The sequence below is a fragment of the Hemicordylus capensis genome, chromosome 5 (assembly GCF_027244095.1).
Source record: "Hemicordylus capensis ecotype Gifberg chromosome 5, rHemCap1.1.pri, whole genome shotgun sequence".
NCBI classification, from domain to species: Eukaryota; Metazoa; Chordata; class Lepidosauria; order Squamata; family Cordylidae; genus Hemicordylus; species Hemicordylus capensis.
This window is the reverse complement of record NC_069661.1, coordinates 106,885,440-106,908,529: the sequence shown is the minus strand read 5'-3', so window position 1 is coordinate 106,908,529 and position 23,090 is coordinate 106,885,440. Positions and strand designations below refer to the sequence as shown.

Here is a 23,090-nt window from a genome sequence, read left to right as displayed (position 1 = left end):
CTTAGTGCATTTCAGATGATCAAATGTGATCATATCTTTTCTGCAACTCCTTTAGCTCCTTTTTATTGTATTGTGGGAGAAAATTTAGCTTTCTATGTTTTGTTCAGCTGTGGCATGCATGGAACAGTTGATGCTCTTTATGCATCTGTAATCATTAGATCTGAGACATAAAACTAGACATGTACAATTAGTCACAGTCGAAAAACAATATTGCATGCTTTTGTTGGTTGTGCAAACAGTGTACTGATCCTATTAGTTGAAAAAGGGAGTGATTAAACTGAAATGGGTGTTCTCCAATGGAGAAAAGGCCCATTGTAGCATCAGAAAGCTGGGACAAAGGGGTTTGTGATGGTGCAGGGGAAGAGATCATTTCTCTCAAGGCTTGCAAGAGATCACAAAGCTTGGATATGGTAAGGCAGGACTTTGTCTAAGGTCTCATGAAGTGCTAAGCTGAAATGATCATCTTAATTCCAATGCTCAATTTCTAAAACTACAGGGACATTTTAGTAGTTTCGGAGGTGGCCGTGGAGGGCAATTTTCAAGGGGGTAACTTACTGACAGTGTGTTCGCCCAGTAGCCAATGTGATGTAGTATAACAATGAAGGGGCTTCTGAGGAAAAGTGGTGACAGGAGATGAGCTAATGGCCACTGGGAAAAATTATCCGTGCTGCAAAACAGACAGTGGTTTAAAAAAAAAAACACAATGCTGCAGGGCTGATTTCAGCTCTTCATTTGCTCCCTTCCAACTACAAAATTTGGGCCACAAATTATTAGGTTATGCATTTTGGCTCAGCCCTAAACCCATGAGATCTTCTCACCTGAGAAACAAGCATTGGACCTATTCAGCTTGAGGAAAATTAGATGAAGCCAGTTTTGAGAGAAGCATGGTCCTCCCAACATTCTAGTGTTTTGGGAACATATCATAGGTTCATTGTGAGTTTCTCACAATAACTTGAGTTGTTCAGAAATTGACATGTTTTCACCTTACCCCAAATGTCCTGCTTTTTCCTCTTTTAAATTCTAAAATCCTGGAATCTCACAGTTGGATCTTGTAAGACAAATCACAACATATATTACCTATAACCCAAAATCTTATAGTAAAGTAATAAAATAAGACCTTATTAAAAAACATAGGAGGATAGAGCATGATGGAGAATGTAGTTTGTAATGACCACTAATTAAGGATAATGGTCTTGTCACTTTTTTCAGAGGTTTTCTCAATGTAGTGAAAACATCTTTTTCTTCCAGACCTTCACAATTTGATATAAGATGTCACTGTACAGTGTATAGATGATGTTGATTGTTTCCCTGTGCTAAAAAGGCACAACTTAGCCTGTTGTTTCTATTCCTAGTGCTTCGCTTTTCATCGTAAATCTAATGATCTATACAAAATTAAATTGTCTTTATATGAATAAATATATGTCCACCATAGTGAGGCTAGCATATGAATACGCATTTATGGTTCTACAGTTGGAACATTATATTGATATAAGCACATTAAAGTCAAGAGTAGTAGACCAATAGAATTCATAGCTGAGTCTCCCTAATGTCTGAACACATTGCTGGTCCCTGTTCAGCTGAGCAAGACCACTTCTCTCAAAAGCTTGAGGAAGCTGACCAGGAGTTCATTGTGGATTTCATCGAACAGTTCTTGAGAACATGTGTTCAATTAGGATTATCAGGACAGACATCTATACTAGTTTCATCATCCCAGGACAACAAGCAAGATGGCATTGCCAAAATAAAACAGATATAATTGCTAGACAAGACTTCAAGTAACAAATTTCATTTAATCACACGGGGGGAAAGAAAGCTTTCAAACATTTTTCAATTACAGGAAGCCATTTTATTATTATTTTTCTCCAGCTGGGTATCCCTGCTGCTTCTTGAAATTACATGCAAGTTGTCCCAGATTTTTGAAGAGGCGTACCTACTGAGGTTTTTCTTTTGTCAGTTGATGAAGTGCCTGTAATTAGAGAAACCAACTAAATCAGCAGTTTGCCCCAACCCTTGTATTTTTAAGGCAAGATTAAGAAGTTGAAATTGAGAAGGTCTTGGCAATCCCTGATGACATTATTCTTGCTAATTAGGTTTTTTGCAGACTGTTTACCTTTTCTGCAACATCAAATGGCTATATAGGAACCAAGGTTTAGACATGAGAGTCTTGTTGAGTGTTAAGGAATACGGTCAAAAACCCTTGTTCTTTAAAACCGGTATTAGATAAATTGATTCTAAAAATGAATATGTGGTGGAACTGAATGGATTGCTTATTGCTACAAAGTTAAATCTCAGACATCTTCACCACACATGTTACAGAAAATGGCGAATATTTAGTTCTAATTCTCATTGAAATAGTAAAACTGTGCCTGGGCTGTACCACTTTAGATGTGGATGGACTGAATGCCCCTCCATTAAAAAAATAAAAACCCTAATCATTAAAAACTGGCATGTCTGGGGAGAAAGCAAGGCCACAACTTTCATCTTGAGATCTGCTTTCTATGTGAAAAGACTGTTCTGAAGGAAAATTCAGTTGTGTAATCCCCACAACTGCTATCTCTAGCAGACACAAGTTTACAATTTCATTGAGAAGGCCTAGCTGCACGCGATCCTCAAGAGATCAGCCCCTGCAGCCTGATCTCCATCTGGTGACCTAACTTTGCTCCTCTAGGTAAGTCTGTGCCACAGGACTGATGTGCCACATCTTGGTGGGACATGAAAATAACCTTCATTTGAAGACTGCTTGCCCACTGCTACCAATGTTGCCCTACAATGCTCAGCTATGGAGAAGTGTTGAGTATGTTGTGTTGAGTATGTATTTTGCATGAGGCAACAATGAGCTTCAATAGGTTTGTGACCAGCATCCTGCATGAAACAACTATGAACACTAGAACACATACGTCCCTGAATCCTTGACAATATTCAGAGTTATTGGCAGAGGCATATCTAGGGAAGATAGGACCTAGGGCAAGCACTGAAATTGTGCCCCCTGTCCAAACATCTGACATCCATCTTTCAGATAGCTTTACCATAATATCAGCTCAAAAATACAAGTCAAGCTCGTTAATCTTTTAATATTTCAAAAACTATTTAGCAGTGGACATAGCCAGGCCAAAAAATGCTGGAAAACTACAAATTTCAGTATGCTGGGGCTCATGAAATACCCAAATACTATGTGGAGGTGTACTTGGAAAACTAAACAGAAGTGCCTGTCTAATTCTCTACTATGCATTGTAGCATCACTATTACATATGTTTTAAAAATAAATGGAGAATTTGGCTTTTCCCTGAAAATAATTAAAGGATAAGCAGAGTAAACTGTGTCACTGCTTGGAGTATATTCTAGTCTTTCAGAAAAACAGTTAAAATGAGAGAAAGAGAACAAGAAACACCCAATAGCCTTAATACTAAGGATTTCACACTGATTCAAAGACAAACTCAACATTAGTAGCCATATTATCACCAGAGCCCCTGGTGGCGCAGTGGTAAAACTGCCGCCCTGTAACCAGAAGGTTACAAGTTCAATCCTGACCAGGGGCTCAAGGTTGACTCAAGGTTGACTCAGCCTTCCATCCTTCCGAGGTCGGTAAAATGAGTACCCAGAATGTTGGGGGCAATATGCTAAATCATTGTAAACCGCTTAGAGAGCTTCCAGCTATAGAGCGGTATATAAATGTAAGTGCTATTGCTATTGCTATTATTAAGACATCACATTTAACTGACTTATCACAAGAAGCAAAGTAAGAGCAATGAATACAATCCTAGCTCATAAGCTTCAGCTCAGTATTCACAAGCCCTGATTCTCTCTACATAGTGCCAAACTGAATATGTGTATAGTGACTTATATTATATTATATTTTAAAAAAACACCCTGTAGCCCCTTTGGGGGGGCCTCATAAAGGCTGTGGGGGGTGCCTGCAAAAATCCCCCCTCAACCTGCTGGCCTCTTAATTCACCGCTGCAGCCCGCCCCGGGCTGATTTTTGGGCCTGTTTGCGCCTGCAAAGATCAGTGTGGTGGCCATTTTGGAAGCTGCCACGCATGCTCAAATGGCCTCTGTGAGGCCTGGCAAGGCCTAGGGCCTCACAGGGACCATTTGAGCATGTGCGGTGGCCATTTTTAAAAATATTTTTTTAAAAAATGGCCACCAAAAACATAATGACCACCGCACATGCTCAAATGGCCTCTGGGAGGCCTGGCATGGCCTAGGGTCTCGCAGAGGCCATTTGAGCATGTGTGGTGGCAATTTTGTTTTTGGTGGCCATTAAAAAAAATTTCATTTTGAAAAATGGCACCCTCTCTTCAAGTGGTGCCTGGGGCACGTGTCCTGCCTGCCCCACCCTAGATACACCCCTGGCTGTGATCAGCAGGCTGAGGCCAGAAACCAGAAAGTCAGAGTCTGAAACAGGAATCTATGTCACACAGGCTGAGGTCAGAACCAAGGAATCCAACAAGGAACAGACAAAAGAGAATGCCAAATAGGCCACAGTCAGGAATCAGCTCTATGTAGAAGCTGGGCTAAGACAAGGCTTCTACAACAATGTTGCTTCAGCAACTGCTTCTCCTAAACTGAGGATTTCAATATCCACTTTCAGGCTACTCCCTCTAGTTCCAGCAGCAGTAGACATTTAAAGGGGTTGAGACCTGTTTCTTAACCATAGGCTCCTGTGATGGGGTGGTGGTTCCTCAACCTCTGGCAGGGTTACTAGAGAGTCCTTGGAATCAGATGATATGGGTAAAGAGGTGTCCTCAGGGTGTGTGTGTGCTGGTGGGGCAATGGTTCTGGTTCGGCTGTCTCTTGCAGTGCCAGTTCTTCTGAATTCCCCTCTTGGTATCCTAATACTGATGGTTGTTCATTTGAGTCCATCATTAGCCCTTTAGAACTGGGATGCAATCCATTCAGCAACCTCATCCTCTGAACTCTCTTCCCTTGAGTCAGATGTGTGGGATGGCAGGCTCAGGTTCATGACAGTTATTTACCTTTTTAAAGAGGAGCCCCAAATAATCCTCTGGGGCACAAAGCTTTCCCCAGAACACAGTTTGCAAATCATTTCCATATCATATCTTACCTTTGAGGAAGATAATGCATATATATCTATATCTATATCTATATCTATATCTATATCTATATCTATATCTATATCTATATCTATATCTATATCTATATCTATATCTATATCTATATATATATATATATATATATATAACACTGGAAAATGTAGGGGCTTACAAGGTGAGACGGCGTTGTTAGATAAGGAGGTTCTCCGTGAAGATTTGATTCCAGTCTTAATAAAGTTAGAGTTTATATCAAAGTGCTTTCTTTGTATTTTCCTTTCACCTTGAATGCCAGACTGTGTTATATTAATAATAATGGACTGAAGTATTAGAATGTGCATGAAGTATTCAGAAAGTACATAAAGGAACATTATGCAAACCATAATTACAGGACAATGCTAGTGTGATGCTTGTTATCTTTGGTATAGGTTCCTTTGACATTCATATGAACTAATTACATTTTTAAAAGAACACATGATTAATATTAATGCTTTTGAGAGTTGCCTTAACATTCCACCTAGAAAAATAAAAAGCAAATACTTCAGATAATACTCCGAATAGTATATTAAAAGAGAAATTCTACAAATTGCAAAGACATGCAAACAAGGGAAACCAAGACAGAATAAGAAACATTGTTAGCTCTGCAGAATGAAGCCATACCAATCCCCTTGTGGCAAATGTGGGAAAGGCAATGGAAAGGCAAGCATTAAAATGAGCACGAAAGAAGCCTCAATGAAAAAAAAGAGAACCTACACTAAAATGTTGCCATCCAACCAAGCTTGTTTAGGGTGGGGCAAATTTGCCCCACAGAGCCTTGAATAATTCATGACACTGGTGGAGTTTTCTAATTTTTTGATGGACCTGGGGGAGCAGAGGAGGTGCGCAAACTTGTTGAACAATCATTCTACAACATCAAGCAATGGCTGTTCCACAGCATCATTACACATAGTAAATAAATACAATTAAATAATCATTGTGCAACCCTTGTTTCACAACCCTAGATGTACAACTTTGTAGTAAAACCTTGTATATGTCCTGCAGAAAGTCTTCCACTTGCAGTTGTACAAAATTGTGGAGTACTACAATTTTGTACCACAACCTTCTTGTGCAAGCACAAGTTAGTAGAGCAAACACATCAGAGTCAAGATGTCAGTCAGTATTTATCGCACCAAATTAACTTACAACAGAACAGTACAAATATAATAACACAATCCAAATGCAATTATATAAGAACTGCAAATTTGTATATAAAAGCTTATATATAAAGTTTATATATAATAACAACAATAAACTGTGTCAAATGAAACCTTCTTCATCACCAAAGCAATAAAACAGCAGAAGAAGAAATGCAACCTGCCACTCACTTAGTCAGGGCCCAAATGAGTTAAGGTTTTGGGGGACAAAGCATCCTTTAGTGCCTGCCTAAAAGTAGGCAGAGAAGTAGGGATGTGCAAACTGGTTCGAATTTGAACTGGTTTGAATTCAAACCAGGGTGATTCAAAGGTTCAAATTTGAACCGAACCAGCCATCAGGTTTGAGCTGCAGGTTTGCATTTGAGCCGAACCTGGGGTGGTTCGATTCGAACCGGTTCAAACTGGTTTGAACCTCCAAAAGTGGGTGTGGTGGTAGCTGGCAGCCATGGCTACCTACCACCCAAACCCCAAAGCAATCAGACACTCATATGATTTTTAATGATTTGTTGAAAAAAATTTTTTTCCCCTCATAGGGTATAATGGGACTTGAACCAGCCCATTATTCCTTATTGTGGAGCACCCATGGGTTCCAACAACCACCCAAACCCTGAAGCAATCGGACACTCCAATGATTTTTTATGAATATTTAAAATATTTTCAATTATTTTTCTCACAGAGTATAATGGGACACAAACCAGCCCATATACCCTTTTGTGGAGGACCTAGGGGCACAAAAGTGGGGTGGATGGTAGACAGACAGGGGTGCCTACCACCCACAAAACCCCAAGGCAATTGGACACTCCTCTGATTATTGGTGAATGTTTAAAGTATTTTTGAATTCCTCATAGGGAATAATTAGGATTGCAGCAAATGTATAGCTTCACGTCGGGGAGAAAGGGGTGTCCTAGAGTGGAGTGTGGTGGGTAGTAGTTCCCAGGGTGGGCAAGGAAGCTATCAGAATTATTTGAAAGGAATTGGGCAAAGGGCTGATTTTTAAGTGATTTTTGAAGTTTATGCGTCTTTAAGGTTTTCTCTCAAAAGCTCTTTGCACTAGACCACCACTCACTCTGGGCCACCACACAAGTGGCTTTAAGGTTTTTCTCCATAGGGAAGAATGAAGGTTTCAGCAGCCCCATAACTGCACTTGGGGGGTGCTGGGGTGGCCCAGAACGAGGGTGCCAACCACCTCCATGAGTTGCTAACCCATGGGGTACTGGGTTTTGTTGTTTCTGAAGTGTTCTGAGTGTAGATTCTTTGGTAGCATATTAGATTTTCAATGACAAACCATGAATCCACTCTCATCTGCTAACCTTAAAGACACATAAACTTCAAAAATCACTTAAAAATCAGCCCTTTGCCCAATTCCTTTCAAATAACTCTGATAGCTTCCTTGCCCACCTTGGGAACTACCACCCACCACACTCCACACTAGGACACCCCTTTCTCCCTGACGTGAAGCTGTACATTTCCTGCAATCCTAATTATTCTCTACGAGGAATTCCAAAATAATTTTAAAATTCACTAATAATCAGAGGAGTGTCCGATTGCCTTGGAACTTTGTGGGTGCTTGGAACCCCTGGGTATCTACTACTCATCCCACTTTTGTGCCCCTAGGTGCTCCACAATAGCAGATATGGGTTGGTTCGGGTCTCATTATACACTATGAGAAAAATAATTAAAATATTTCAAATATTCATAAAAAATCATAGAGGTGTCCGATTGCTTCGGGGTTTGCATGGTTGTTGGCACCCATGGGTGCTCCACAATAAGGAATAATGGGCTGGTTAGTCCCATTATACACTGTGAGAAAAATAATTAAAATATTTCAAATATTCATTAAAAAATCATAGAGGTGTCCGATTGCTTCGGGGTTTGCATGGTTGTTGGCACCCATGGGTGCTTCACAATAAGGAATAATGGGCTGGTTTGAGTCCCATTATACCCTATGAGAATAAATAAAAATAATTTTAATAAATTCATAAAATATCGTACGAGTGTCCGATTGCTTTGGGGTTTGGGTGGCAGGTACCCCTGGGTGCCAGCTACCACCCTACCCATTTTTGGATGTTCTAACCAGTTCAAACCGGTTTGAGCCAGTTCGAACCAATTTGAAACAGTTTGAATTCGAACTGAACCAGGGGGAGGTTCGAGCAAAACCAAAACCGAACCACCCCCTCCTGGTTCGAACCTGGTTCGAATTCGAACTGAACTGGGCAAACCGGTTTTGTGCACATCCCTACAGAGAAGGGGACTTGGGGATTCTCCTTGGGGAGAGAATTTCAGAATTGCAGTACTGCTACCAAAACAGCCATGTCTCTCATAGCCAGCTGAATATCTGTCAGAAGCAACACAAAAAGCAAGGCCTCGATTAAGTTCTGGGAGGTTCAATGGAGACAGCCAGTCCTTGAAGTAGACTGGTGCTCACAAATTTAGGACTTCCCGCCCATAACTGTTCCCAGTTGTATGACTTCTTCACCAATTTAATATGTTGTTAGGTTTGCTCTGAAGTGTAGTAGTTTCCACCCTTCATGATTATGCTTTGGCTTAATGTGGGGAATTTAACTCAATTTAGTGCAAACCTGCATATAACCAAATCATTCATTGAAATATTGAGAAAGCTGATTGTGACATAGATAGGATATACCTGTGTTAGAGCACTCAGAAGGGCACCATAAAACACAGTCATGTTTCTTGAAAGCAAGGTTAGGTTTTGTGTGTGTGTGGGGGGAGATTTGCAAGTGAAAAGCAGTGGTTAGCATCTCAGCAGATTTTCTGGCTATGATCTTCCCTTAAGGGGTTAACATTCTGAGAATGGCATAGAGTTTCCCCTAATACACATTTGCATGTTAGCGCTGAGGGAGGGGATAAAGGGGATAGATTTGCAGACTTTAGGAAACAGGAGTGAGGGGGCGGAAGTGGAGAGAGAACAGTTCTGTAGCTACTTGTCTTGCAGCTTTGTCTTGTGTACAGCGATAACATGAGTGATTTGCCTGGTGATGGAAAACTCCAGACAGGTTTGTGGCTTGCAAGGAATGGAGGGGCCTGAAAAAGGTGATTTCAGCTTAAAGATGCTTATACTTGCGACTCTCTAGGACTCAGAGAATTCACACTCTTCCTGAGCTTTCCATGGGGGAATGGTTGAATTAGTGAGAGGTGGGCAACCTCAATCCCTGGGAGCAGCACAATGTGGAACTATTCTGGGTGATGCTGTACAAATTGTTAACTCTAAAGAGGGTTTTTAAAAAAAAAATCATAAGGATGAAGTTTTCTGGTGGCAGGGCTGAGCACCTTGCATCTTCTAGAACTCTAATCTCATAATTGAAGCTCTCCAGTGGCTGGCTATTGTTTCCACGGAAAATTCAGATAAGCCTGGTGGATATCATGATAGGTGTGAGGCTCAACCAGTGAGCTAATTATGAGGCTCTGATCTTCAAGTCCGAACAGTAGTGAGGAACAGGTTTTATACTTGAACAGGGAGTTTGCTCTATTGTGAAATGTCTTTACTAGTAGTTATTATCTTTAATTTCCTGGGGAAGTTTAAGTTAATTTCCATATGGGTGTTCTCTTAGCATTCCTCTTAAAACAAAGGGCTGAATGGGTGATCTCTCAAGGGAGATACAGGGAAGCAGGGCACTGATTTTCAGCATGGCATACTTTATTGAATCTGAGCCTTATCTGTGGGAGGGAATTTGTCCTTGGTTCCTTGGCTTATCTGGGTGTTCACTAGTTAAGAGAGATTGATTTTGCTATTCAAATTTTAAATGAGAAATTTCAAGTTAAAAATTCACATTTAGATTTTGAATGTGGAAGTTTTACAGCAGTATTAAAATAAATGCTTTAGACCTGATGGTATTATATTTTGATTTTGGTAGGCTTTGATATTTCAGACTCATGATTAGATTGATCTCACCAGTTGAGCCTCACAACCATCATATCATCTTGATATCATTGCATGTTTTTCTTTTTATATACTATAACATGTTTTTAACTTAATTTTAAAAACAAAACATCATAATATATTGCAGACAATATGTTCATAGATCAATAACAATATCTCCTGCTAACTGAGAGCAACTGGTCCTGTCCATCCCCAGCACAGCATTTTTCATTTGGCTGTGTGTACACACACACACACACACACACACACACACACACACACACACACACACACACTTCTTTGAGAACTTTTTTGAAAAGCAGTATATAAATATTTGTCATATTAGTATTAGTAATATTTCTGAATAAGGAAAGAAAATGCAGAGGATGTGTCCATTGAATGAGTACAAAACTGTATTGGTTGTCAAAATGTAGATACAAGATTGTCAGTAAATAGCTTATATGTCTATACTGTGAATATTTAAATCACCTTTAATCTTTGATAGCTAGAATGTCTATATTCAAATTAAAATGTAGAGTGGCAGAGGACGTCCCCGACATATTCCTCTGTGTAACTGAATTTTAGCAGACAGTCTAACCACATTAATCATGCTACTGGAAAACTGTACAACAGTTCAATCAATTTCTTAAACCAATCCCCAGATCCAAACACCATTAAATTCTGGCTCTACAAAATATCATTCTATCCTATCAAAAGCATCTTTGGCATCTAAAAATTACATTAAAGTAGATTCTTCATGTTGTTTACAGAGATTAATGAGATTAATTATCTAGTATTCTACAATAATTGCCTTCCAGAGATGAAACATTTTTGATGTTCCTATATATCATGCTATAACTTTATTACAACATATTGCCAATATAACATTAAACATTTGTTATCAATATTGCAATGTTGAACTACTTTTATCCCTATGAAACTGATGCTGCAATATAGTCAGTGCATATATGGTACCCCAAAGTAATTCTCTTTCCTTTTGATTCTCATTTAAAAAATATTTTCCCTTTAACTCTTTCATCTACAAAAGGTTCTCTAGAGCATTTTCAATCTGTGTTCGGGACTGATTTGTGTTTGGGACTGATCTGGGAAATTCCCAGAACCTCCCTGGGTTATGGGGATCCGGGAAATTACAGGCAGGTCAGCTTAACTTTGGTGCCGGGTAAATTGATGGAAAGCATACTTAAGGATAAAGATAGAAGAAAAGGCCTTGATGAAGGAGAACCAGCATGGCTTCTACAAGGGCAGGACTTGCCTCGCTAACCTTTTGGAGTTCTTTGAGAGTGTCAGCAGGAATGTGGATAAAGGTGATCCTGTTGACATAGTATACTTGGACTTCCAAAAAGCTTTTGAAAAAGTTCCCCACTGACAAAATGGCAAATGTGGTTCAATGTAAGTTTCGACTCAGTGCATGGCAACTACAAAAAAGGCAAATTCCATGCTGGGGATAATTAGAGAGTGCCTTCTTCTGGGGATAATTAGAGAGCGCCTTAGAGAGCAACTTCTTCTGCGTGATCCCCACTGCACATTAAAGTCATCTGAGGAGGTTCGTCTCCAGTTACCACCAGCTTGTCTGGTGGCGATTCAGAGGCGGGCCTTCTCTATAGCTGCTCTGGGGCTGTGGAATGCACTCCCTGCGGAAATCCGCAAGTTGAATTCTCTATTAGCCTTCAGGAGAGCCCTTAAAACGTATTTGTTTGGCCTGGCTTTCCAGGGTTTTTAAAACTGTTTTAATATTCTAACCCGATTTTGGGGCTTTTAATCACTGTAATTGTTTAATTGTTGTTTTAAAATGTTTTAAATTGTTAATTGTTGTTATATTGTTTTTAATTTGTTTTTAGCTCTTTATTGTTTTAGTGGTTTGTTTTAATTGTAAACTGCCCTGAGCCATTTTGGAAGGGTGATATATAAATCCAATAAATAAATAAATAAATAAATAGGAAGGGGGTTGAGAATAAAAATGCAAATATTATCATACCGTTGTACAAATCTGTTGTGTGGCCACATCTGGATTACAGTGTACAGTTTTGCTCACCATATCTTGTAGAACTGGAAAAAGTGCAGAAGAAGGCAACCAAGATTATCAGGGGCCTGGAGCAGCATCCTTATGAGGCAGGGCTACAGCATCTGGGGCTATTTACTTTTGGAAAAGAGGTGACTAAGAGGAGATATGATCAAGGTGTATAAAATTATGCATGGAGTGGAGAGAGTGGACAGAGAGAAAATTTTCTCCTTCTCTCACAACACTAGAACCTGGGGTCATCCGATGAAACTGAAGGTCAGGAAATTTAGTACTGACAAGAGGAAGTACTTTTTCACACAGCACATAACTGAGAGCCAGCATGGTGTAGTGGTTAGAGTACTGGACTAGAACTGGGGAGACCCGAGTTCAAATCCCCATTCAGCCATAAAACTAGCTGGGTGACTCTGGGCCAGTCACTTCTCTCTCAGCCTAACCTACTTCATAGGGTTGTTGTGAAAGAGAAACTCAAGTATGTAGTACACTCTGGGCTCCTTGGAGGAAGAGTGGGAAATAAATGTAACAACAACAACAACAACAATAATAAATCTATGGAATTCCTTGTCATGGAATGTGATGATGGCCACAAGCTTAGACAGCTTTAATCGCCCTGAGCCATTTGAAAGGGCGGTTTATTAAATAAATAAATAAATAAATAAATGAATAAAAAATAAAAATAAAATATAAAATATAAAATAAAAGGGGTTTAGACAAATTTTTGGAGGACAGGTCTATCAATAGCTACTAGTCTGGTGACTGTGGGCCACCTCCAGCCTCAGAGGCACAATGCCTCTCAATACCAGTTGCAGGGGAGCAACAGCAGGGCATGCCCTCACCTTTTCTCTGTGGGCTCCCCAGAGGCATGTGGTAGGCCACTGTGTGAAGCAGGATGCTGGACTAAGATAGGCCTTGGGCTTGATCCAGCAGGGCTGTTCTTGTGTTCTTATTAAACTGCCTTGGTCATCCTGGTAGATGACCTACACTGGGAACTAGAGAGGGGGAGTACATCCCTGTTGGTTCCACTGGACCTCTCAGTGGCATTCAATACCATCGACCATGATATCCTTCTGGACTGCCTCTCAGGTATAGGGGATGAGAGTGGTGCATTGGAGTGGTTCCATTCCTTTCTTTGGGGGGAGATTCCAGAAAGCAGTGCTGGGGGACTTCTTTTTACTTGTCTAGGTTTTTACTCCTTAGGGGCGATCAGATCTCTCAGCTCTCCTGCTTCTGTTCTCTTTTTATGGTTGCTGTTTTATGGTTTTTACTGTTTAACTACTATCTACCCCCAGCACAGTACTTCCAGTGACGTTGCTGGTGTCTATCTTATGTTTTGTTTTAGAATGTGAGCCCTTTGGGGACAAGGAGCCATCTTATTTATTTATTATTTCTCTGTGTAAACCACCCTGAGCCATTTTTGGAAGGGCAGTATAGAAATTGAAATAATAATAACTGATTTTAAGATTTTTAATGATTTTAATGGAATTTTATTATATTTTAACTTTTGTAAACTGCCTTGGGATGCCTTATGAAAGGCAGTATAAAAATTGAACAATAATAATATGCAAATCCATATTAATAATAATAATATGCAATAATATAATAATAATATGCAAGCCCTGCTGGATCAGGCCCACGGCCCATCTAGTCCAGCATCCTGTTTCACACAGTGGCCCACCAGATGCCGCTGGAAGCCACAGACAGGAGTTGAGGGCGTGCCCTCCCTCCTGCCATTACTCCCTTGCAACTGGTACTCAGAGGCACCCTGCCCTTGAGGCTGGAGGTGGCCCACAGCCCTCCGACTAGTAGCCATTGATAGACCTCTCCTCCATGAAGTCATCCAAACCCCTCTTAAAGCCATCCAGGTTGTTGGCTGTCACCACATCCTGTGGCAGAGAGTTCCACAAGTGGATCACGCGTTGTGTGAAAAAGTACTTCCGTTTGTTGGTCCTAGACCTCCTGGCAATCAATTTCATGGAGTGACCCCTGGTTCTAGTGTTGTGTGAGAGGGAAAAGAATCTCTCTCTCTCCACTTTCTCCATGCCATGCATGATTTTATTGACCTCTATCATGTCTCCCCGCAGATGTCTTTTTTTTAAACTAAAAAGCCCCAGGTGTTGTAGTCTTGCCTCATAAGAAAGGTGCTCTAGGCCCCGATCATCTTGGTTGCCCTCTTCTGTACCTTCTCCAGTTCAACAATGTCCTTTTTAAGATGTGGTGACCAGAACTGTATGCAGTACTCCAAGTGTGGTCTCACCATAGTTTTGTATAAGGGCATTATAATGTTAGCCGTTTTATTTTCAATCCCCTTTCTAATGATCCCTAGAATGGAATTGGCCTTTTTCACAGCTACCGCACATTGAGTCAACACTTTCAACGAGCTGTCAACCACAACCCCAAGATCCCTCTCCTGGTCTGTCACGGACAGCTCGGATCCCATCAGCGTATACCTGAAGCTGGGGTTTTTTGTCCCAATGTGCATCACTTTACATTTGCTAACATTGAACCGCATTTGCCATTTTGTCACCCACTCCCCCAGTTTGGAGAGATCCTTTTGGAGCAGCTCACAATCTGTTTCGGATTTCACTACCCGGAAGAGTTTGGTATCATCTGCAAATTTGGCCACATCGCTGCTTACCCCTGCTTCTAGATCATTTATGAATAAATTAAAAAGCACCGGTCCCAGTACAGATCCCTGGGGGAAACCCACTTCTTACTTCCCTCCATTGTGAAAACTCTCCATTTATACCTACCCTCTGTTTCCTGTCTTTCAACCAGTTAGCAATCCACACATGTACTTCTCCCGTTATCCCATGACCGCTAAGTTTCCTCAGGAGTCTTTGATGAGGAACTTTGTCAAAACCCTTTTGGAAGTCCAGGTAGACTATGTCAACTGGATCACCTTGATCCACACACTCGTTGACACTCTCAAAGAGTCCAAAAGGTTCATGAGGCAAGATTTACCTTTGCGGAAGCCATGCTGGCTCACTCCCAGCAGGGCCTGTTCTTCTAGGTGCTTTACAATTTTACCCTTGAGGATGCTTTCCATCAATTTGCCCGGAATGGACGTTAGGCTAACCGGCCTGTAATTTCCCGGATCGCCCCTGGATCCCTTTTTGAAAATCGGTGTTACATTTGCTACTCTCCAGTCCTCTGGTACAGAGCCCGATTTCAGGGATAAGTTAAATATTTTAGCTAGGCGGTCGGCAATTTCACATTTGAGTTCTTTGAGGACTCTTGGATGGATGCCATCCGGCCCTGGTGATTTGTTAGCTTTCAGTTTTTCCAGACAGTTTAGAACATCATCCCTTGTCACTTCTATCTGACTCAGCTCTCTGGCCTCCATCCCTAAAAAGCCTTGTTCAGGAACAGGTATATGCTTAGTATCCTCTGCCATGAAGACAGACGCAAAGAACGCATTCAGTTTCTCTGCAACCTCCATATCCTCCTTAATAATCCCTTTCACTCCCTCATTGTCTAATGGCCAAACCGCCTCCCTGGCAGGTTTCCTGCTTCTGATGTACTTAAAGAAGTTTTTGTTATTCCCCTTGATACTTTTGGCTAAATGTTCCTCAAACTCTCTTTTTGCCTCCCTTATTGTCACCTTGCATTTCTTTTGCCAGAGTTTGTGTTCCTTTCTGTTCTCTTCGTTTGGACAGGCCTTCCAATTTCGGAAGGAAGTCTTCTTCCCTTTTATGGCTTCTTTGACGGTACCCATTAGCCATGCTGGCATCCTCCTGGAATTAGTGGTACCTTTCCTCCTTTTGGGTATACAAGCAGACTGGGCTTCTAGTATTGTGGTTTTGAGTAAACTCCATGCATTCTGGAGTGAAGTGACTCTCCTGATTTCCCCCCTCAGCTTTCTTTTCACCATACTCCTCATTTTGGAGAAGTTTCCTCTTCTGAAATGCAAAATGTCTGTGTTTGACATCCTTGGTGATTCTCTCCCCGCATGTAAGCTGAATTTGATGTCATTGTGGTCACTGTTCCCTAAAGGGTCGATGACACTGACATCACGCACCAGGTCCTGGGTGTCACTCAGAATTAGATCCAAAGTCACCTTCTCTCTGGTTGGTTCCATGACCAGCTGTTCTAGGGCACAGTCTTTTAGCGTATCTAGAAATTTGACCTCTTTGTCCTGACTTGAATGTGAATTTACCCAGTCTATGTGTGGGTAGTTGAAATCACCCATAATTACAGCCCTGCCTCTCCTTGACGCCTCCCTGATTTCCTCCTGCATCTCCCAGTCACTGTCAGCATTTTGATCCGGAGGGCGATAGCACGTCCCCAGTAGCACGATTCCTTTCCGGCCTTGTATAGTCACCCACAGGGTTTCTGTGGAGGACTCCAGTCCACTTAGGTTTTCTAGCTTGTTAGATTCTATCCCTTCTTTAACATACAGTGCTACCCCTCCTCCAAGGCGCCCCTCCCTGTCCTTTCTATAGAGTTTATACCCAGGGATAACAGTGTCCCACCGGTTCTCACTGTTCCACCATGTTTCTGTTATGCCCACTATGTCTATTTCTGCGTTAGCAACCAAGCACTCCAGCTCACCCATCTTGGCTCGGAGGCTTCTGGCATTGGCATACAAGCACCTATACACTGAATCTCTCCCCGATGTATGCTATTCTTTTGACTCTTTGACCTGCTGGCACAGGCTCCCGTCTGCTCTTTATGCGGTTCTGCTCTGTCCCCTTCTGTTTTATTTGAATTCTTTGCAGCCTCACACTTTAAAGGATGGCTTTTGCCAAACGGGATACTGCCCAGCTCCCATCGGCTGTTCCCCAGGTGTCATTTTAAAAGCTGTTCTGCAACCTTTTTTATTTTAAGCGCCAGCAGTCTGGTTCCATCTTGGTTCAAGTGCAGCCTGTCCCTTTTGTACAGGCCTTGCTTGCCCCAAAATGTGTCCCAGTGCCTAACAAATCTAAACCCCTCCTCCCGGCACCAACGTCTCATCCACGCATTGAAACCCCTCAGCTCTGCCTGTCTCACTGTACTTGCGCGTGGAACAGGTAGCATTTCAGAGAATGCTACCTTGGGGGTCCAGGACTTCAAAATGCTACCTATCAGGCTAAATTTTGCTTCCAGGACCTCCCGACTGCATTTCCCCACATTGTTGGTGCCGACGTGCACCACGACAGCTGTCTCCTCCCCAGCACTGGCTAGGAGCCTGTCTAGACGCTGCGTAATGTCCACAACCTTCGCACCAGGCAGGCAAGTCACCGTGCGGTCAACACGCAGGTCACAAACCCATCTCTCTATCCCCCTAATGATCGAATCACCCACTACAAGGAGGCCCCCACCCCCCTTAGGAGTATCCCCTGTGCGAGAGGATATGGGCTCATCATCCACGGAAGGGGTCCTTCTAAAGGAGCATTTCCCTCTTCCTCAGACCGATGTCCTCCTCGCCCAAGACCTTCATTCTCCCTGACAGCAGAGGAGCTACCAGCCCTGGAGTGGGATGCCTCTATCACATCCCTGAAGGTCTCGTCCACATGCCTCTCTGTCTCTCTGAGCTTCTCCAGATCCACCACCTTGGTCTCGAGGGAATGGATTTGTTCCCTGAGAGCCAGGAGCTCCTTGCACCGAGCACACACCCATGACTTCTGCCCATGGGGCAAATAGTTGTACATGTGGCACTCTGTGCAATACACTGGGAAGTGCCCCTTCCCCTGCTGACCTTCTATCTTCATACTGTTTTAATTGGCTCTTTACAGTATTTAGGGAGCTTATTGTCTGTTTATTAGAAAGTTTACTAGGATAGGTCGCAGCTGTAATGGTCAGCTATTTAACTGTCCAAACAGCCTTTCCCAAGAATATGAGGGATACGAGGGAGGGATATGTACTTACGTTCTCTTCTCCACCAGGCTCCTTGTGCTCCTTGTGATCACAGGGGATTGTTCCAGGCTCCCCCGCACACTTCCCGCTAAACTCCTGCAAAACTCCTATGTCCTGTTTGCAATCCCTGTTCGCTATGCTCTGTTCAAACTAATCCAAACTAATGTTTTATTCAATTCACTATCCCTTTAGTTCTTGTTGTTGAAGCATGGAAGATCTTTCAGTTATAAATGGTTTTTATTTATTTATTTATTTATTTCTCACATTCCTTCCTTATATGCACTTTTTGGATGCAAACTATATCAGGCATTTCTAATACAATCTTTTACATTAAAAAAAAAAAAGATTTCCCCTCTTTTTATTAGACTATTCAGTCCTGCAATATTTATGGTAAAAGCACTAACTAGTGCTGTGCTTCTACAAGTTTTTCTACAAGTTCAATTCTGTTGTACTAGCTAGTTGTGCTAAGTCTGGTGCCTGCACTCTATACTAAGGCTATGCCAGCACAAGTGTATTTGCCAGGAGCAAGGTTGGAGTGGGCCCAGAGACAAGATTTCAAAATGGGGGCCCCCTCACTGAAGCTCAGCTCATGAAGTAAAGAAAACTTAAATGAGGCTGAATAGTGGTAACAAAAAGCATATATATATATATATATATATATATATATATATATATATATATATTCATCCTAAATTATTTTTTAAAAGGTTTTGTAAATTGTGGATGATGCAAGTCATTTAATGGTACTAGAGAAAGACATGCTGTTCTGTTAGCTCCAGGTCTTAACACTCACATCAATTTCGGAGGATGAATACAACTGAAGGAAGCCTGGGCGGGTACATGGCTGGGAAAGTTAGTCATGTGGCTTGCCTCTGGCGGGGGAGGGGGGGCAAGGCAGTGGATCCCCAGAAAACTGTCTCCCCCTGCCCTATTATAGTTACACCCCTGTTTGCACTTGCAAAATAGGTATTCAACCTGTGGTATGCCTAATACTTGTTAATGGGATCTTTTTGCAATGGTGCAGTTTTGAAAATCCCTGTGATTTTTCACAGTTATGCCATCTTCTTGTACTAGTGACACTTTCTTCATTGTGGAAGCACAGCATCAGCCAGTATCTGTATTTTGTTAGTCATATTTTATAATATGACTGTTATTAGTCATATTTTATTATTATTTCAATGTTTTTAAAAATTAATATCTAAAATAGTCATATTTTAAAATTGATTCTACAAGTAGTTGCACAAAAAGTCTAACAAAAGCTAAAGAAGAAGAATTAAAAGAAGAACTCATTAAGAATAATTAAAAGAAGACTAATAAGTATTAGTCTTGTCTGGACTTAACATTTAAAAATCAAGGATCCTATTTGGTTAGATTGACATTGTTGTTCTACAGTAGGATCCGGTGTCGTATTTCCCTGTAATTATTCATCTGCATCATTAAAAAGAGTAGCCTCTACTCTATTTGGATCTAATCTCCAGTTTCCTTGGACGCATCTCTGAATTCAGGAAACCAGAGTTGAAGGCAAGAAGGGACCCACGCTTTCCCTTGCCAAACTCCAAGTTGGATCCGCTGTTTCTCTCCCCAAACTCCAGTTGCAGTGTGGGCACCTCCAGCTCTAGTTCTGCAGTGCCAGTGTTACATTTGAATGCTGACAGTGCAGCTTCAGCCTCATGGAACCAGAGTTGAAGGAGGAAGCTCCTCCCAATTGGCTGTGCAGGCTGTCCTTCTGTCAAGAAGGAAGCCTGCACAGCCAGCTCCTCCATCTCTCTGCAGTCTCGCTGACTGCAGAGAGGCAGCTCTCCTGCATATCCGAAAGCGGATGAGATTGTGAGGGGAGTGGAGCATGGAACACTTGAAGTTATGTCTGAACGTGTGCATTACATCTGGAAGCAGCCAATATCCCATTAAATTTCTTTGGTTTTAATAACTAATAACTTTCCTCTGTTATTAGGACAATAATAGTAGAAGAAGAAACTGAAAAGGGAAGAGATGTCTGGGTTCCTCCCAAGGAGAAGAATCAGAGAATTATTTTCAAACACTTTCTCTACAAACTTGCCCCAGACAGACACAATGTCCAGGTAATTGTGTGGGGAAAAGATGGCAGCTACCAGGAGACTGTCAAAAGGAGGTGCTCGGATGCTGCTTCTATGCTTTGAAATACTTTTTTAAAAGGAAAAAAAAAATCATGCCACACAGCCACACTACTAAGGAAGATCCTGTACCCCCAAACAAATGGGGGTAACAAAATTAATGTGACATTCACAAATCAGTAATGAAAGGAATGCAAATTGAATGTGTGACTAAATGAATGATGGTTCTGATAATGAAAATAAATAGATTAAATAACATATTCCTGAATTTCCTCCCCCCCTTCAATGCATAATAGAATGTACCAAGTATACATTTCAGGAAAAGCTGACTATTTTAAGTCCCAGCGGGAAAGAGTTAAACACACGCGCCTTCAAAATGTTTAACTCTGGTTGGATCATACCCTGATTGATCAAAACAGATTCATTCTATAAACTTTTAACATTTAGAAGGTAGGCTATGTTGGCTGAAGGCAGTCTTTGTTCCATTTGGTCTTTGTTCCATTTGGTATGCTAGAAATGTCAAAAGCAGTGGCATTCATTTTTTTTCTTTCATTAACTGTCTTCAGTATAACTGAAATAACATCTGTAATAGCTGCTAACAACAGTAGGCCTTTTAAGAACAATAAGGGAAAATAACAGATAAAAGGGAATGTGTTCCCAGTATGCTTCCCTGGAGTCGTGGAAATAAACAGAAGCTTAGCACAAAAGGCGGCAACACATTATTTCCAAAATGAAAAACCAGGCTGCAAGCAAGATCTTTACCATAGCAAAGGCACTTTACTAGATGCCCTCTGGGTAGAGGGGGTGTGGAGAGACATTTCCAGCAAGGTCAAAAATAAATGCAAAAAGAAACACTGGAATAGATTTAAAAGTCTTCTTTTGAAACTAATCAAAGAAATACAACTGGGGTGGGGGATTAGCTTTGCTCTCTACTTCAGTAGATAGGATAGAGTTAATAGTTGCATACAGGGCTAGTTCAGACATTCAGCAGATGGTGATGTTTCTCCATACTTCTCTCACTGACCAGCCACCATGGAGGCAGGAGGGAGTGCATGAAGATTTTCCTTGTCTGTGTGCACTGTGTAGGGATGTGCACAAAACTGGTTCTGCTGGTTTGCTTTGAATCCAAATCGGATTCGAACTGACTTGGCCCAGTCTCGATTTTGGTTCCAGTTGAACTGGTCCCAGGCTGCAGAACTGGTTTGAACCAGTTCAGAGTTCTATTGGTAAAGGGGAATCCAGTGAGGATTCCTGCTTACCAGTAAAGGGGCAGTTGGGTTTCAATAAGGGTAGAGTGGACGTAAAGGCAGTCAGTTACTATTTACAAGTACCACTGATTGGGGCAGCAGCGGCCATGGGTAGGGGTGGGAGTAGTGGCAGTTCCCCCCACTGGCCTCCCCAGAGTAGCTGGGCCTAGTGGATGGTGGACTGGTATGGGCCTTCTGTGGCCCAGTCCAGACCTCTGCACATGTGTGGAGGCCATTTTAGTGACCTCCGCGCATGAGCAGAGGCCATTTGCATGACCACACAAATTTAAATGTTACAGTTGGCTTACATACACACTGAATTACTCATGAGTACTCCTATCCTATCCTAGTGAGCCAGCGTGGTGTAGTGGTTAGAGTGCTGGACTAGGACCAGAGAGACTCGAGTTCAAATCCCCATTCAACCATGGTACTAGCTGGGTGACTCTGGGCCAGTCCCTTCTCTCTCAGCCTAACCTACTTCACAGGGTTGTTATGAGGAGAAACTCAAGTATGTAGTACACCGCTCTGGGCTCCTTGGAGGAAGAGTAGGATGTAAATGTAATAATAATAATAATAATATCAAGCAGAAGGTTGCCAGTTTGAATCCTCGCTGGTACTATATCGGGCAGCAGTGATATAGGAAGATGCTGAAAGGCATCATCTCATACTGCACAGGAGGAGGCAGTGGTAAACCCCTTCTGTATTCTACCAAAGAAAACCACAGGGCTCTGTGGGTGCCAGGAGTCGAAAATGACTTGACAGCACACTCTACCTCTGCTCCTGTCAGAAGAGGGGGGTCTTCACCCTCCTCCTCCGCTTTCTGCAATGAACACATTGCTGAGGATGCATCAGCTTCAAGCTGGTGATCCTCAGAGGGGAACCACTAGTGCAGCTGCACCATGGGGAGGCAGAAAAGCTCCAAGTACCCCTTGGGGGTCCTTTAAGTACCCCTAGGGGTACTAGTACCCTCCGTTGGGAACCCCTAAAGTAAGGTATTTGAGAATTTCAGTTTTCATTAGGGTAATAAGCACAACATAATATTATGATAGCAAGTATCTAGAGCTTGTTTACTGGACAATACTGAAGCCTTTCCTTCTGGGTTATAAAGGAGACTCAGTACAACCAGAAAAGTCATTAAAATGATATGGATTTGCTTGGAAATTCACCAACAATACAGTTCTTGAGTGTTTTAAATATGTGGTTTTTTAGCTTGACAGTGGGAAAATTTACTTCGGGCTAACTCCAAAGGGAGAATGTTTGGAGATTTAGGTTTTTTGAAGTTTTGTAATGTAACCCCCACACACCTTATCTCAAAAGACAACAAAAGTTGTTCACTGATTAAGAGTGAGCACAAGGCTTTCTGAATCCTGCTTTGTTTGCTCTCAGTGACTGAGTGGACTAATCAGTGATAGGTCTGATTGGCTACATGGCATCACGGCATTATCCTATGCACTATATGATTTCTGATTGGCTGGAATTGACCATGTGACTATTCCAGAAATAAAACACCAATTTTTAAAAAAAGATGTTAAAGCAATAGCAGACTGGGGAAAGAAATGAATGGGAACAGACCTGAAATAATGTTAAGTGTTCTCATCATGAGATAGGGCATGTTCTCGGACATATTCTTTTCTCCTTTCCTGGTGTGCTGCTTTTATGCCTTCAAAATGGAAAGGGTGAACATATGTTCAGTCCTAATGTTTATCACTGGAAGAAACAATTTTTTTTGAGAAACTTGAATGCTGGTTGCTAACAATTAC

At 41.7% G+C, this 23,090-nt stretch overlaps 1 long non-coding RNA gene across 1 annotated transcript; it reads right to left on the bottom strand.

Annotated features, from left to right (window-relative positions):
* Window positions 1-1,770: 1,770 nt before the first annotated feature.
* On the bottom strand, window positions 1,771-23,040 carry LOC128328000 (uncharacterized). Its single transcript, XR_008308938.1, has 2 exons — window positions 22,903-23,040; window positions 1,771-1,966 (listed from the first exon to the last, which is right to left on the bottom strand). It is a non-coding gene; the product is annotated as an uncharacterized LOC128328000 (long non-coding RNA).
* Between the last annotated feature and the right edge of the window lie 50 nt (window positions 23,041-23,090).